This window comes from Silene latifolia, chromosome 9 (genome assembly GCF_048544455.1).
Source record: "Silene latifolia isolate original U9 population chromosome 9, ASM4854445v1, whole genome shotgun sequence".
Classification (NCBI taxonomy): Eukaryota; Viridiplantae; Streptophyta; class Magnoliopsida; order Caryophyllales; family Caryophyllaceae; genus Silene; species Silene latifolia.
The window spans coordinates 81,631,881-81,650,503 of NC_133534.1; the positions used below are offsets into that span (position 1 = coordinate 81,631,881).

General features: G+C 39.3%; 1 non-coding gene across 1 annotated transcript; it reads right to left on the reverse strand.

The window, feature by feature from the left end:
• Positions 1 to 10,436: 10,436 nt before the first annotated feature.
• On the reverse strand, positions 10,437 to 10,543 carry LOC141603421 (small nucleolar RNA R71). Its single transcript, XR_012525300.1, has one exon. It is a non-coding gene; the product is annotated as a small nucleolar RNA R71 (small nucleolar RNA).
• Between the last annotated feature and the right edge of the window lie 8,080 nt (positions 10,544 to 18,623).

An 18,623-nucleotide genomic window follows, 5' to 3' on the forward strand; every position in this document is an offset into this window, starting at 1 on the left:
CGATAAAACGGGTGACTTGGGTTGCAAACCAAGTCACCATTATCCAAAATACACCCATTATCCAAAATACCTTTCCATGTCGAACACGGAAACTTAAGGTTCTAAAATTCAAAACATGAATAAAATAAGACAATAAAAAGCGAAGCTCCATGAATGCTATTCCTAGCTCCTTGATGGTTTCTTAAGCTTGCTTTTCTTTTCCTTTGTCTTTGCTTGGTGGAGGCCATATTTACAATAAAAAGGGAGATACATTATCACAACTTTGTATCACAATACCATAGTTGAATTAGAAACATAAAAGAAAGGATAGTCATTTACCTACTGGAGTAATCTTTCCAGCCTTAATATCACCAAGGTATTTGGAACAATTTCTTTTCCAATGTCCCATACCATTACAATAATGGCATTTATCAAGAGGACCCTTCTTGATTTTTGAAGTGCTAGCTTCACAAGTCCTAGCTTTGGTGAAAGTGGGAGCTAGCTTCTTACCCTTCCTCCCATTCTTCTTGAACTTCCCCTTACTCTTAGTGCTTATGTTAAGCACATCCTTGGGTGGGTTCACATTTAAACCCATGTCCCTTTCGGCTTGCACAAGTAACTTGTGCAATTTTTCAAGAGACACATCCTTGTCTTGCATGTTAAAATTCACCCGGAATTGAAAATATGCTTTGACTTTGGACAAGGAGTGTAGAATCCTATCTACAACAAGTTCTTTGGGGATTTCAACCTTTTGAATCTTCAAGGTCTCGACAAGCTCCATAAGTTTGAGCACATGAGGGCTAACCTTTTGGCCCTCTTTGAAGTCGAGATCAAAGAATGCCGCGGCCGCCTCATATTGGACGATCCGCGGAGTTTGTGAAAACATTGTCACAAGCTTGAAGTAAATCTCATTAGCATTGCCCATTTTAAAGGCTTTCCTTTGGAGATCCGCCTCCATCGCAAATATCAAGACATTTTTCATTACGGCGGACTCCTTTTGGTAAGCACATATGCTTCCCTAGTGGCGGCGGTCGACCTAGTAGTAGGTTCGGGAGGAGAGGCCCCGGTAAGGTAACGAAGCTTGTCGTCACCTTGGGCGGCTAATTTGAGTTGGGCATCCCAATCGGAGAAATTTGACCCATTCTTTTCAAGTTTACATCGATCCATGAAGGATCGGAGCCATGATGTATTAGCGAGAGGCGTGGCGTTAGGGGTTGGTGTTGCCATTTGTTATGAGAAAAAGAAGTGGTCTACAAAACAAAATAGAAGGAGTAAAACAAATGTCGTTTTAACAATAATACTCGTAAAAAATTATAATTTAAACAAGTTTTATGCATTTTTCTAGTGACCTCTACCCAACTAGATAAATTATTCCAAGACCCAAATTCATATCGACTTAGGCACGGTGGGGCCGATTCATCCTTTATCAATATAACTCGGTGGATTAACGTTTACTCGATTCTACTTTTAGAACTCTTGGTCGATAATATTACATTAACATTTATCTTTAGCCCAAAACACATTCAACAAGGGGACGGTGTGGCCGATAAAACCCTTATCGAAAAACTTTTGTTGAGTTCAATCCAAATTTCGAATAAATGTGTCCATGATCCAAACCCACATTAACTTGGGCACGGTGTGGCCGATTCATCCCTTATCAACATGAATTCGGTGGATAGACATTTATCACCCACTTCCCCTACGTAACAAGGTTTGTACCCCGGTGTGGCCGAGTGCACTCCCTCGCGAAATAGGTTTTCATGGTTTCTACTATTTGGTAAGGCTATGTCTCAATTAATTGTTTTAGCGAGAGGTCATGTCATTTTATTATCTATCACGTTTTAAGTGAACTAAAGCGGTGAACTACGATAATTTTAATTGACACGGTCAATAAACTCGATGAAGATGATGATGCATGTTTTAGTTATGGCGATTTAGCGATGCATGTGACATATAAATAAAATGCAAAACATAAAAATAAATCCTAGTATGGCCTTCCTAAAATAGAAAAACTATTTAACTATTACATATTCGGAAACCAACTCCATTGGTCCCTTGAACTTCGGTTGTGGCACGCATCTCGAGGTAACACCGTCTTTATGTATCGCCATCTTGAAGAAATCCGTCTTTGGGAACTCCGAAATGAATAAAATTACATAATAAATTACATAATTTCCTATTATACATTTGTGACTAAAATAAAATAAATCTATTAAAATTACAAAACGGTGATACGAGATCACAATAAAATTACAACCGAATCGATATTCCCATACATTTCGGGAAATACCAATTAAAACTAAGGCCATACTAAGTAAAAATTACATAATTCAAAAATTACATAAATTAAAATTATGACAATCATAAAGAAAATGCAGCATTATAATATGTATGAACATGCCCAATTTTATGCTAAATCGCCTTTAATTAGCCAATATCGTATATTACTCGGTTTTTACGGATTTGCGTGATTTCAACATTTTACAATCACAAAAATTACATAAATTCATATTTATGCATAAGTTAATTACCCTAACCTCTTAGGACTCAAAATTTAGTCTTCACTAATTATTTGACCATAATTAACTCATTTATAAAATTTGTTCATTAATGGACTTAAAATTATAAAAATAAGCTATAAACTTCAAATAAATCACAAAAATTTCAAATAAATTCAAAATTTGAAATTTAAACTCATGAACATTCTGGAAAAATACCACGACACTCATAATGTTCAAAAACTTAGGTTAAAAATTTCGAATTTTTCCGGAAAAAACAATGTTGCGGTTAATCGGTTTTAACTAAAATAATCATAAAAACATGTGAAAAATTATATACATCAACTTTTCAATTTTAGATCTGAAAAAGGTAATAAAATGCAACATTTGATGTTTTCCTTTAGTCATAGAGTATGTTTTATCAATATTTCACTAATAAAGTCACTATTCATGCTATTTTTCTTCAAAAATCCATAAATCATGCAAAAAGACTTCACTATAGCCTATTATTTTACACACATCTTGGAAAATTGCATGTGACAACATACTAAATTTCTATGACCAGATTCGAAATTTATCTCATATTGTTGGAATATGTGTCCTCCGACAATAATGCGATCATGACTGTTGATCATGATGATCACATGTTTAAATCTCATTATAAAGAATACAATTGGGAAGTAATTTTTACTGTCAACTGATCAACATATATCGGTAATGATTGGCTGATTAGAGTTTGACATTACTGTCGTGCGACGGTGGTGATCAGTTGATCCCCTAGGTCATACCTATAGGGCAACACTCTTAATTGATCATTTAATTAATCGTATAACGTTACGAGTTAATTAAATTACTTGAAAATTGACGGACGATTTTGGAAGTAAAATTTACGTATTACATTGGAATTTGATTAAATGAGATACGGTCTGAGTAATCGAATTGTATTATTACTCAGATGAAATTATTGTTTAAAGAAACAATTAAAATTGAATGAATTATTATAAATACAATTTGTTGTGATTTATAATTGGTAAAATATTTTGGTACAAGTAATTATGAATTACTAAAGTCGATTTTTGTATATGACGTATTTTTATTAATACGTTGATTTTTAATATGTTAAAAATTCATAACAATTTTATGTTACATATGACATGTGACATATTGACAAATTTGACAAAAATAAAATGGGTTCCATTTTATGAAGGTGCCGAAATAAGGAGGAGGTTTAGGCTAATATTGTGTTCGTTTAATTAGTGGAGAACACAATCATTTACCCTAATTATCTAGCCATGCACACCTAGTTTACATTGTGAAGACAAACAAAGGCATGCATTGGCACCCCTACCCTCCTCCTACCCGGTTTCTTGACAAAGAAAGGCAAGGGTTTTTGCCTTATATTTTTTATATAACAATACATAATTTTATTGTAACATTCATTCATTGATTCACTAAAAATATTTTTAGAGAGAGAAAAATATTTCACTTCCTCTTCTCCTCTCCTAACCGGTTTTTGGGTGTAAAACGAAAATTATTTTGGGTCAATTTTCTACAAAGTTAATATTATCTAGTATTTATAATATTAATTTTAATTAAGAGTGTGCTTTGGGTATTTAGCTTTGGGAGAGATCCTACACTTGGATCTTAGTTCTTCCACTAAAGGAAAGCACAAGAACAAGAGAGAAAGGTGATCTCTCTTGTGCCCTATAAACCGAAAATCCAATGTAAGAACAATGTTTCTTCTTTATTTTGTTTAATTGTTTGCATGCATAAGATCATTTGTTAATTTTATGACAAATTAAATTAAAACATATATGAGTATGTTAAGTATATAGATCTACTTTTCCTTCACTTCAGTCAGTTCTTGGATCAGTTTGTGGTGGTCTTTATTGATGATATCTTAGTCTTTTCTAAGACTAAGGAGGAACATGAGGAGCATTTGAGGCTAGTGTTGTAGACTTTGCAAGACAATCAGATGTATGCAAAGTTGTCCAAGTGTGAGTTCTGGTTAGAGGAAGTTGCTTTTCTGGGGCATGTGATTTCAAAGAAGGATGTTGTTGTGGATCCTGCAAAGATAGATGCAGTTACTCGGTGGGATGCACCGAAGAATGTGGTTGAGATTAGGAGTTTCTTGAGTTTAGCTGGATACTATCGACGGTTCGTTAAGGATTTTTCCAAGATAGCTAGACCGATGAAATCTTTGATGAGGAAAGAGAACATGTTTCGTTGGGATGAAAGTTGTGAGACGGCGTTCCAAACATTAAAGGAGCGTTTGACCACAGCTCCAATCTTAGCATTACCTGAAGGGATTAAGAACTTTGAGGTGTATACAGATGCTTCAAAGAATGGTTTGGGTTGTGTCTTGATGCAGAACGGGAAGGTGATTGCCTATGCTTCTAGGCAGGTGAAGCCTTATGAGGAGAATTATCCGACACATGATCTAGAGTTGGGTGCGATTGTGTTTGCTTTCAAGATTTGGTGGCACTACCTTTATGGGGCGACCTTTAAGGTGTTTTCAGATCACAAGAGTCTCAGGTACATCTTCCCTCAAAAGGAGTTGAACATGAGACAGAGGAGGTAGATGGAGCTGATTGGGGATTATGACATGGATATTATATACCATGAAGGGAAAGCTAATGTGGTTGCAGATGCTTTGAGCAGGAAGAGTGTGTATTCTCTTTGCACGGCTGTGTCTTTGATGAGGTTTCGAGATGAGGTGGGGAAGCTAGGGATACATATGATACAGAAAGGGGATGCTACATGGGATTTGACAAAGGAGCCAGATCTTTATGATGATATTTGTAGGAAATAGGTGTTGGATCCTAAGATTGGGGAGTGAAGAGCTGGAGTGGAGAAGGGGACAGTGTCTAGATTCTCTATTCATACAGATAGTAGTGTGAGATTTGATGGGAGATGGTGTGTTCCTAATGATGAGGAGTTGAACAAGGTAATCATGACAGAGGCTCATTGTACACCATATTCGGTACATCTTGGGGGTGACAAGTAATATAAGGATTTGAAGAAGACTTCTAGTGGCCTGGAATGAAGAAAGAAACATCTGAGTTTGTGGCTCGTTGTTTGACATGTCAGAGAGTTAAAGGGGAGCAGCGACGACCACAAGGTAAGATTCAGTCTCTTGAGGTACCTGAGTGGAAGTGGGAGTCCATGATATGGGTTATAGTGGATCGTCTGACCAAGTCAGCTCATTTTGTGCTGTTGAAAGATAATTGGACTAAAATACAGTTAGCTTTGGACTAAGATACAATTAGCTTTGGCCTATAGGAAGCACGTGGTTCGATTGCATGGGGTGCCTAAGGATATAGTGTCCGATAGAGATGCGAGGTTCAAATCACGATTTTGGAAAGAGCTGCAGGAGTCTATGGGAACTACCTTAAAGATGAGAACAGCTTTTCATCCTGCGACTGATGGCCAGACGGAGCGGGCCATCAAGACTTTAGAGGACATATTGCGTGCTTGTGTTATGGATTTTGGTGGTAGCTGGGAACAGAGATTGGACTTAATTGAGTTTTCTTATAACAACAGCTATCACACTAGTATTGACATGGCACCGTTTGAGGCTTTGCATGGGAGGAGATGTAGGAGTCCGATTTGTTAGGATGATAGAGTTGAGGCAGTGGTTTTAGGACCAGAGATGGTACAGGAGATGGTGGACCAGGTTAAGCTGATCAGACAGAAGATGAGAGCGGCCCAGGATCGTCAAAAGAGTTATGCAGATTTACATCGTCGTGACATAGAGTTTTAGGATGGGGACAAGGTTTTTTTGAAAGTGTCTCCTATGCGTGGAGTCATGAGATTTGGGAAGAAAGGGAAGTTATGTCAGAAGTTTATAGGACCTTATGATATTTTGGATTGTGTGGGTGAGGTTGCATACCGGTTAGCTTTACCAGCTGCTTTGGATAGAGTGCATAATGTGTTTCATGTGTCTCAGCTGTGGAAGTATGTGAGTGACCCTTCACATGTGTTAGAGGTAGAGAACATTGAGTTGGATGAGTCTTTGCCTTATCTTGAGGTGCCGAAACAGATTCTTGATCGCAAGGTTAGGAAAACTAGACATGGGGAAACGGTGTAGCTTAAGATTCTTTGGTCTAACCATGAGGTTGAAGAGGCTACTTGGGAGGCGGAGGAGGCTATAAGGGAGCGGTATCCGTCTCTTTTTGATCATGTATGTGTGGTTACGGGGACATAACCATGTTTCTTTTAGGGGGGGGGGGGGTAGGAAATGATTGCATAGAGTTTTTACAAGTTTTTGCATGTTTTATGTTGGTTTGGTATAGTTAGTAGTCGTCTTGAGTTGAGTTGGGTGTTGTGTTGGAAGTTGTGTTTTGAGTTTTGTTTCGAGTTTTGGTTGTGTTGTGATGTCGCAGTAGTGTTGGTATGTTTTGTTTTTTTTTATGGGTTGAACTTCGGGGACGAAGTTCTTTTTAAGGAGGGAAGACTGTAATACTACGGTTTTATGAGTCTTTAAGTACTCTATCGAGTGGGGCTTACTCTGTCGACTAAGTAGTTTGTGATGCAAAATAGTAGTCTGCCTGTAGGGTACTCAATTGAGTACGTTGGGTACTCGATCGAGTAAGGGGCACTCGATCAAGTAAGTGCCTTACTCGATCGAGTAAGTGAGTTTACGGGCCGAGTTTTGACGGGTTTTGTTAATGATGCGAGATTAATATATAATGATGATCGTCACTTTTCTTAAACCTTTTTAACAAATCTAAAAACCTAATTGAGAAGAAAGGAGTTACGTAAGTTGATTCATCGCATCATTAGTAAATCCCCAAGGCTAGGAGAGTCGGATCATCTTGTTCTTTACGCCGTTATGATCCTTGTGTCAAGGGTAAGTTCCTTATACCTTTTATGTTTGATTTTTTTGAGTTCTTTTGAAACCCTAATCGGGTGGTTTTGGGGGTGTTGGGTGATTAGTATGTCTATGGTGGTAATTGTATGTATGTTTGTTATAGGAGGAGGTTTCGTAGAGGAAAGATTCTGATTAGCTGCTAAGACCGTCTGTGGTGTTTGCATTTCAGGTAGGGTTTCCCTACTCAGTATTGGTTACATGTTGTTGTTGTTGTTGTTGTTGTTATTGTTGTTGCTGTTGCTGTTGTTGTTGTTGTTGTTGTTGTTGTTGTTGTTGTTGTTGTTGTTGTTGTTGGTGTTGTTGTTGTTGTTGTTGTTGTTGTTGTTGTATATCATATCGGTATTGGATTGGTTTTGGTGATTGTTGATAGCATACTGTTGATTGGTTGTATAACTGTCTGTGATCTTCGGGGTGCGTTCCTGGCTGAGTGGATTCACTTGCGGGAGTGGCTTCACACCCTTGATTCGCCATCTGTGGAACCCGCCACAGAAGGGATGTGCACATTAAAGGACATGGGTTATCGCTCGGATAAGATGAGCGGGGCTTAGGTGGGAACGGCTGCGGTCCCCCACTGACAGTGAGGAGTACTTGTTGCGGCAGTACTCTAGCAGGACTACACACTTCAGTATGTAGTCAGATATGTGGAGATTGGGTGGAGTTGTGGTGATTGAGATATTGGAATTCAGTTGTTTGTATTATCGTTTTATTGCAGCTGTTGATTGAATGTAATTAGTACTGACCCCGTTAAAATGTTTTAAAAACTGTGGTAGTCCATTCGGGGGTGGTGAGCAGTTATTGAGCAGGTATGAGACGATGCGTATGGGATAGCTGGGATGAGTCACCACGTTGCAGTTTAGAAGTCTTCCGCTGTGTCAGACATTTTATAGTTTTGATAGTAGATAGTTTTGAGAACCTTGTATTTCAGTTTAACAGTTTTGGAGTTGGCATGTAATCACTTTAAACATTATTTTACTTTTAAGTATGTTTCGCTATTGTCTTATGATTATCATTGCCTCGGGAAACCGAGATGGTAGCACTTTCATGCCTTAACTGGTCCTGGTAAGGCACTTGGAGTATGGGGGTGTTACAACAGCCGCTGAGATACCAGTGGTGGTAGAGTTTCCAGATGTTTTTCCAGATGGGATATCGGGTTTACCGCCGAAGAGAGAGATCGATTTCAGTGTGGAGTTAAAACCAGGGACGGAACCGATCTCTAAGGCCCCATACCGTATGTGTCTTAAGGAATAGGAGGAGCTAAAGAAAAAGTTGAATGAGTTGGTGGACAAGGGGTACATTAGACCAACTGTATCGTCGTGGGGTGCACCAGTTTTGTTTGTGAAGAAGAAAGATGGGAGTTTGAGGCTGTGTATCGACTACAGAGAGTTGAACCATGTTACAGTGAAGAATAGGTATCCTTTACCAAGGATAGATGATCTTTTCCACCAGTTGAGTGGAGCATGTGTCTTTTCGAAGATTGATCTAAGGTCGGGGTACCATCACGTGAGGATTTGGGATGAGGACATACCAAAGATAGCTTTCTGGTCACGGTATGGTCACTGTGAGTACGTGGTGATGCCATTTGGGTTGACTAATGTGCCAACAGTGTTTATGGATTTGATGAACCGGGTTTTCAGCTAGTACTTGGATCAGTTTGTGGTGGTGTTTATAAATGACATCTAACTTTATTCCAAGACTAAGGAGGAGCACGAAGAGCACTTACAGTTGGTGTTGCAAACTCTACGTGAGAACCAATTATATGTTAAGTTGTCAAGTGTGAATTTTGGTTAGAGAAAGTGGCCGTTTTGGGCCATGTGGTCTCTAAAGAGGGTGTAGCTGTGGATCCTAGCAAAATTGAGGCGGTGTCTAACTGGGAGGCACCAAATAATGTGGCCGAGATCGAGTTAGCTTATGTCTTACAATTCCTAGGGAGACTTAGGTCTCGAAGCCGAGTTGATCAAAACTTTACAAAACCTACATCGACTTGGTTCTCCCTATTCATCTATATGCATGGTCTAACAAGCCTTGAGTTAGTTTATATCTTACAAGTCTTGTTGAAAAGATAAAAGAATCATGCTAGGTTGTCAATCAAGCATTTCATCAAACATAACATGTGCGTAAGTTAAAAGTACAATAAGCAAGCATTCATATGAACTCATTATGATTTATCCCATAATTACTCCCCTAACCTCCCCCCCTACCCCACCCACACTAACCCTAGCTAGAAGAATACTCACTACACATCATGATTAATATACTAGCAATGGTGTCAAACATCACAACACAAATAAACATGATGATTAAGCAAGGTAATAAAACAAGAGATTAACACGTAAATAAAGAGGGATTAAGAAGGCTACCAACTTGGAAAGAAAATATGAACATAAATAAAGAAGAATCCTTGAATAATGATGGAGACTTGTCACTTAATCTTCAAATACATACCCAAGAGATCCAAATGTAAATAACTTGAGATGAACAAAGGAAATGGAAGAACAATAAAAGAAACCCTTTTTATTAATGGTAGAGAGTTGTCAATTCTCCAATAAAGAACCTTTAGGAGAAGACCACGTTTTTGGAAGGAAGTGAAAGAGGCCTCTTCTCCTGTACAAGCCGAAAGTGCTAGAAAGTTTTACTTAGACAATCTAGAAGCCCTTGAAGAGGAGGAGGTTTCAAGTTCATCATCTCCACCACCATCACCATCTACTACCAAAAAGATGGTGAAACTTTCCGATCACTCAAAGCCCACTGCGGCCATGCTTCCGGCCGGAATCACAACCACTCAAATCACCGCGCCAGACTTCGAGATCAAACCGGCTTTCATTAGCCTTGTGGAGAGGAAGCAATTTGGGGGAAGTCCTTTGGAGGATCCCAATTTGCATGTGCAAAACTTTTGTGACTATTGCTCCATGATCCATCAAACGGGTGTCACTCAAGCCCAAATAAGGGAAATACTTTTCCCTTTCTCTTTGAAGGACAAGGCCAAGCTTTGGATCATTAGCCTTGACCGCACCGCCATGGGAATCACCAATTGGGAGACTTTGGCTCTAGCCTTCTATCAAAACGTTTTTCCACCGGAGAAAACTCAAACTTTGAGGAGCCAAATTACCGAATTCCGTCAACAAGCTCTTGAGAGCTTATATGAGGCTTGGGAGAGGTGCAAAGAGCTTCAAAGACAATTCCCACATCATGGGCTAGATGATTATTTTCTAGCAATAACATTCTACAATGGATGTTGTGCCGAGTCCCGAAGGATTCTTGATTCCGCCAACAATGGGCGGTTTGATCAAATTGACACCGACCTTGCTCATGCCACGATCGAATCTATGGCGGTCCATGATTTCCAATATGTCAATTCCCGAGTTGTGCCATCCAAAGGTAAAGAAGAATCCTCTAACAACTCTATTTTTCTAGCTCAAATTGCCTTACTCCAACAACAATTGGCGGAAAGGGATGCTAGAGATTCCGTTCAACAAGTCAATGCTATGTCTTCAACATGCCAAATCGTTGTGTGTGATGGTTGCGGAGGTGCGGGTCATTATGCCGCTCATTGCCAAGCTCCTATTGAAGAGGTAAATGCCTTTCTAGCTTTAAGACAAAATGCTTATCCACCGGGCACATTCTCAAACACATATAACCCAAATTTAATATTTCACCCGAATATGTCTTATAGAAGCAACAATGTTCCAAATCCTCAACCACAACCCCCACCACAACAAAATGCCTATGTCCCTCAACAACAAAAATATGTCCCTCCACCGGGTTATCAAAATCAACAAAGGCCCCCACAAAACAATTTCCAACAAAATCAACCTCCACCATAAAATGCCTAACAAAACAACCAAGTGGGAGGTAAGCTTGAGGGCTTCATAGTCCGTATGCAAAAGGAATTGTTGGCTCAAATCCAAAAGAAAGAGCAAGTTCAAAATGCCGCAATCAAAATGTTGGAACAACAAATGGCTCACTTGGCCTCATCTAGCTCTTCAAGGAAATCGGGTCAACTACCCCCTCAAGGTGAGCAACCACATGCTACCCTTAATGCTATCTCCTTAAGAAGTGGTACAAAATATGATGGGCCATCCATGCCCAAAGATGATGAGGAGGTACTTGTTGTGTTGGAGATCTATCCAAATGAGAAAGAAAGTGAAGAAATTCCCAAGAAAGTGGATGATCCACTTGTTGTTGAGAAAGTCAAGGAAGCGGAGAATGCTCCTCCAAAGAAAGATGTTGAAGCAAAGGTCACGGAAAAAGTCAAAGTGCCATTTCCTCATAGATTGGCAAAGCATCAAAAGAATTCTCAATTCGGTAAATTCATGGAAGTTGTGAAGAATCTAAAGGTAACTGTTTCTTTTACCGAATTAATCACTCAAATTCCATCTTACACTAAGTTCATGAAAGACATTTTAACTAAGAAGAGGACTTTTGATGAGGTTGAAACAATAGCTCTCACCGCCGAGGTGAGTGCTCTTTTGCAAAACAAGTCCCCTCCTAAGTTAAAAGATCCCGGTAGCTTTTCTATTCCATGCACAATTGGCACCTATCAAATTGATAAAGTTTTATGCGATTTAGGTGCCAGTGTGAGTGTAATACCTTACTCTATTTGTGCTAAGCTTAATATGGGAGTCTTAAAATGCACTAGTATCACATTGCAAATGGCGGACCGTTCTATAAAACGCCCTTTGGGAGTTTTGGAGGATGTTCCCATTAAGGTTGGTAAGTTTTTCATTCCGGTTGATTTTATTGTTCTTGACATGGCCGAAGATGCCCAAATCCCAATCATTTTGGGAAGACCATTTTTACACACCGCGGGTGCGTTAATTGATGTTAAGAACGGTAAAATTACATTGGAAGTGGGTGACGATAAGGTCACATATAATTTGAATAGTGCCATGAAGAATCCAATGATAGAAGAGTCTTATTATTCTATTTACATTTTGGATGTTGTTGACATTGTTATAGAAGACTCTACACCTCGATCTTTATCTAAAGATCCCTTGGAGGCACTCTTGCTTTTAGAATCATTTGTAGGTGATGATGAGATTGGAAATGAGGAGATTGATGCTTTGGAACGAGAATTGGATGGAGAGGAGCTATCATTGGAGGAGAGCTCACACTTTATAGGCTTGGTTGCTACACCTCAAGATCTTGTGGTACAAAACCAATTTGAGGTATGCTTTTCTAGATGATGAGGGGATGTGTCCGGTAATCATTAGTGGTAAATTAGATGAGAGTCAATTGGCTAAATTGCTTCATGTCTTAAGGTCTCACAAGAAAGCCATTGGTTATAAACTTGATGATTTAAAAGGCATAAGTCCCGAATTTTGCATGCACCGAATTAATCTTGAGGAAGATCATAAACCATGTGTCCAAGGTCAAAGACGACTAAATTCTAACATGCAAGAAGTGGTAAAAAAGGAAGTGCTTAAATTGTTAGATGTGGGAATTATCTATGCGATTTCCGATTCTAAATGGGTGAGTCCGGTCCAAGTGGTTCCTAAGAAAGGAGGAACCACCGTAGTAAAAAATGATAAAAATGAGTTAATTCCAACTAGAATTGTGACGGGTTGGAGAATGTGCATTGACTATAGGAGGCTAAATTTAGCCACCAAGAAAGACCACAACCCATTACCTTTTCTTGACCAAATGTTGGAAAGGTTGGCATGTCACAAATACTTTTGTTATCTAGATGGTTATTCCGGGTTCTTTCAAATACCCATTCACCCGGATGACCAAGAGAAGACCACGTTTACATGTCTCTATGGTACATTTGCCTACCGTAGAATGCCTTTTGGTCTTTGTAATGCCCCCGCCACTTTCCAACGTTGCATGATAAGCATCTTTTCCAACTACATTGAGTCTACCATGGAGGTGTTCATGGATGATTTTAGTGTCTATGGTTCTTCTTTTGATGCTTGCTTGACTAACTTGTCCAAAGTTTTGAAGCGTTGTGAAGAAGTTGATTTGGTGTTGAATTGGGAAAAGTGCCACTTCATGGTAAATGAAGGAGTGGTGCTTGGCCATATTGTTTCGGAAAGAGGAATTGAAGTGGACCGTGCTAAGGTCCAAGTTATTGAGCAACTACCCCCACCGGTAAATGTGAAGAGTGTAAAGATTTTCTTAGGCCATGCTGGTTTCTACCGCCGTTTTATTAAAGATTTTTCTAAGATTGCCAAACCCCTTACGGAGCTTCTTTTAAAAGATGCTCCCTTTGTGTTTACTAACGATTGTCTTGAGTCGTTTAATAGGATCAAGAAGGCTTTGATTTCCGCACCTATCATCCAATCACCGGATTGGAACTTGCCATTCGAGCCCATGTGTGATGCAAGTGACTATGCGGTAGGTGCTGTGCTAGGACAAAGAGAGGACAAGGTTCTCCATGCTATCTACTATGCTAGCAAAACCTTGGATGTGGCTCAAATTAATTATGCCACCACGGAGAAAGAGCTACTTGCCATTGTCTATGCTTTAGACAAATTCCGCTCTTACTTGATTGGTTCCAAAGTCATTGTTCATACCGATCATGCCGCATTAAAGCATCTCCTGGCCAAACAAGAAGCTAAGCCAAGGTTGATATGATGGATCTTGCTCTTGCAAGAATTTGATATTTAGATTAAAGACAAGAAGAGGGCAGAAAATGTTGTTACCGATCACTTATCCCGTTTGAGGTTCAATGATGGAGGTTTTGAGTTACCTATCGATGATTCCTTCATCGACGATATTCTAATGATGTTGGAAGCCAATACTCCTTGGTATGGCGACATAGCCAACTACCTAGTTGGGAGAGAGTTGCCATCCAACCTTTCATATCAACAAAGGAAGAAGTTCATACATGATGCCAAGTTCTTCCTATGGGATGATCCACATTTGTTCAAACATTGCTCCGATGGGCTACTGCGGAGATGTATCCCACATTGAGATGTGAAAGGGGTGCTATAAGGATGCCATTCTTCTCCTTATGGTGGTCATCATGGACCATCCAAGACCGTTGGAAAGGTGTTACAATCCGGCTTCTATTGGCCAACTATGTTCCAAGATGCCAAGAATTTTGTGATGGCTTGTGATGCTTGCCAAAGGACGGGCTCCATATCAAGAAGGCACGAAATGCCTCTAAATGGTATCTTGGAAGTAGAAGTGTTTGATGTTTAGGGCATATATTATCAAGGACCGTTTCCTTCCTCAAAAGGGAATCGGTATATTTTGGTTGCCGTTGATTATGTCTCTAAATGGGTAGAGGCAATTGCTAATCCTACCAATGATGCTTGCACCGTGATTAACTTGTTCAAGAATATCATGTTCCCAAGGTTCGGTGTTCCAAGAGCAATCATTAGTGATCGTGGTAATCATTTCGGTGAGAAATAACTTGATGCTTTGTTGGAAAAATATGGAGTCTATCATAGAAGAAGCTTGCCTTATCATCCACAAACTAGTGGCCAAGTGGAAGTTTCCAACCGTGAGATCAAGTCCATACTTGAGAAACTTGTTGCTAAATCACGAAAAGATTGGAGTATGAAGCTCGATGACACCTTATGGGCCTACCGTACCGCGTTTAAGACACCTATTGGTACCTCACCATATAGGTTGGTCTACGGAAAGGCATGCCATCTTCCCGTTGAGATGGAACAAAAGGCTTTTTGGGCAATTAAGGAGCTTAACATGGACCCGAAATTGAGTGGAGAGAAGTGGTTGTTGCAACTCAATGAACTCGATGAATTCCGCTTGATACCCGTCGCTGTGAGTACCAAAGATAATATTTATAATTCCTATTAAGACTAACCTAGGCTAGTGGTAACAGGGTCGATCCGCAAGGAGGCAGTTGTAAACTTTAGTTGTTCTATGATCGATCAAAGGTAATCATTATGGGGTTGGTTGAATTGGTCTATAACTAGTAACAATAAGAAGAAAATAAACTAAAGAAGTAGATTAAACAGATAAAAGAAAGGTACTAGGATGGTCGGGTCATTACAGCTTCGGCGGCAGCAAACTAAGTCGGTCTGAATTAAACACAAGTAAGGCGGGAAATAAGAGGTCCTCTCGGTCCACTCCTAACAAATAGCATCTCTCGATCTCGCTATAGGTCCCTAATGTCACTAATACTAACTTTCGTCCTGAAAAGCGACTAATGGTCTAAACTATACCTATCTTTCGATCTTAGCACAATTTAGTCGAGTTAATTGACGGTCAAATAACCTTCCCTACCTTTCGGTCTAATGGGTCAGTCACAAAATAGGTATCTAACTGGTCGCATGCATTCGATTTGTTAAATACAAGTTTAAAGACAATTAAAACGAAGGGTAACCTTACAAGGTCAGTCGATCGACCAACAATGTCAGTCGATCGACTGACACGCGGGTTCAGTCCGTGTTCAATCTAATGCCGCCTAGCCATAAATCGCCTACATCCTAGCACTACAGATTTAGCTACTCATGACGAAGGTAAAAACAACAATAAAACTCATGACAATTACGGAATTCATACTTAAAGTAAATAGCAATGATGAAGAAACGATAATTGGCTTGGGAACACTAACTATCAATTCTATACTAACAAAGAAAGCAATAAACGGGATTAGGGCAGGATGAATACCGAAAATTCAGAGGAAAGATTAGGAACAGGGCAGAATTCCAAAGCAAGAATCGATATAGCAAACCCTAATTATCCGAACAAACTAAAACTCAAACTTAATGTGTTGTGTTGTGAAACTTAATGTGTTCTCTGATAAAAATCCGATAATTTATTCGATATGCTGCTGTTACGTTATATAGCAACCAACGCAACAATCCTCTCTAAAACCTAAACTTCACGGGCTTTCTAAATCTCGTGCTGGAATCGAAGTCCGTCGATCGATCAAGATGCTTTGGTCGATCGACTTCTCCTCAAAGAACAATAGCTTCGAACCGAGCCTTGGTCGATCGACCGACTAGGTTGGTCGGTCGACCGCTAAGTCGCTACTTGACTTCTTTTAACTCGTGGACTTGTCTTTCGGGCCTTGGATTGCGCACCAAGCTCGTTCCTTAAGCAATTCCTTTACGTCATTTGCAATGCAGATTACTCGGGGACGGATTTGGCTTGATTTCCCGCTAAATTCTCCACATTTCTGCAATAAAGTACAAAAGCACGAAAGTAGAGGAAAATAGAGAAATATGGGCATATATAGCACAATTGAGCTCTGAAATGCGTGTAAAAGGAGATGTAAAACATCATATAAATGACACGCATCAAATCTCCCCAAACCAAACCTTGCTTGTCCCTAAGCAAGAACTAGACTCGATCTAATGACCTAATGGAACGAGTTCAATCTCAGAGCGAATTGACAACGGTAAAGCCTAAACCAATTTAATGCACAACCAACAATCAATTAGTAATATGAATCATGCAAATGAGTTATAAAGTCGTCAAAAACTATTTGAACCGTTGACTATATAGACTTATCAAATTGGACTCTTTCGGGTCGCTCAAATCACTCAATTAAGCACAGGTGATATATTTGTAAGATAGAAAGAATTAATTTTGTAGTGACTCTCACCTAACTACGACCTATGAAAACATGCCAACAATAAATTATGAAGACGACCTCTATGACCGTACATATGCATTCTAACCAAACAGATGACCATTGACACATGCCGAGGTATAATTATGGAAATATGAGGTATGGGTAAGAAGAGGCAAAACATTTTATGGTAAAATGGAGGTACAGGTGATCAAGCTAGTACCAAAACGGAACCATGTGGCAACATCCAACTTCTTTCTCATAAACAAATGAAACGGTGCTATAGCAAGCACAAAACTCACAGTCTCCAAACTAATAAATCAAATAAACTCCCCATAGGATATAAACGAATCATGGGAGCAAAAATCGCCAAGGGATAAGGATTAAATCATGCGAATTGACCTTTCCTCGAATCTCGATCGATCGACCATATTTTGCGGTCGATCGATCGCTTAAACAAAGATCTAACCTCTTTTTCTTTTTTCATTTTTTCGAATCATTTTTCATCATTTTTTTCCTTTCTTTTTCTTTCGTTTCTTTCTTTCCTTTTTCATTTTCCAAACATCATCTCAACAGAGCATATGCCACCAAAAACGAGTAACAATCCCAAGAAAAACAGGACTACTAGCTTGACAAAGGACAAGCTAAATGTAGGATGTAGTAAATAGGACAAAAAGGATATTTTTGGCATAGTGAAGCTTATGGGTAAAATGAGAAAAGGAGACCTCTACCACATGTGTCAACTAACCACAAACCGAATGCATACAGGTATTAAGTAGATCAAATTCATAATTATGCAAATTAAGGAAACATGCCTCATAAGGAGTACTACTCACATTCCTAGATGAACTGGTCATGAATGATACCAAATATAAGCTCTAAAAACTCGAAATATATGATGTAGCTTGCCAATTGTTAAAGTCAAGTCTCAGGCTCAGCAAATAAATTAACGAAACCTCGTAGACTATGCACTTACGATTCTACTAATAACATGTAAGTCAAGCAAGGCTCAGGCAAAACAGATGCAAATGCTAAATCATCCTTGAAATACTACCGTTCCGACTCGACCTATATGCTAAAATAAACGTGCATTTTATGGGATTTTTTGAAATTTTTCAAATTTTTTTGAATTTTGTATATAGCGAATGTGAAATAAACAATGCAAAACAAAATTTAAACGTGAATGCAAGCAAATGAATGAAGTGCGACGCAAAACCCTTCCCCAAACCAAATCACACAATGTCCCCATTGTGCAAAATCATGTAATGAAGAAAAGAGGAATGGGAATTTGCGAGAAAAAGGGAAATAAAAACAAAGACGTAAAGTAAAGACTTGGGAACTCACAAGACTTTAAGCGCAGCAAAGGAAACCTCCCCAAACCAGCGTGAGCTAGGAGGTTGCGAGAGCAGCAGTGCTACCGACAAGAGTGCCTGAAAGACAATCAAAACCACGCATAAGACGGAAGAAAGCAATTTTTGAAACGTAAAAATTGTGCATAAATGAGACAAAAGAAGAAATAAATAATTCGACGGAAAATAAAGCGGAGTAGAAAACTCCCTAAAATCCGCATATCGACCAAACACAGCAGGGGAGAGGTCGTGAAAGGATATAGCAGCAGCAGCAGTCGATCGACCTGAAGAGGCGGTCGATCGACCAAATGGTCGTGAACAGTAGCTCCTGTAACCCGCAACTCGGTCGATCGACCAATGATACCAGTCGATCGACCGAAAACACTGCTGCAGTGTCTTATTTCTTCGTAATTGCTCAATGATTTGAGCTGATAAGC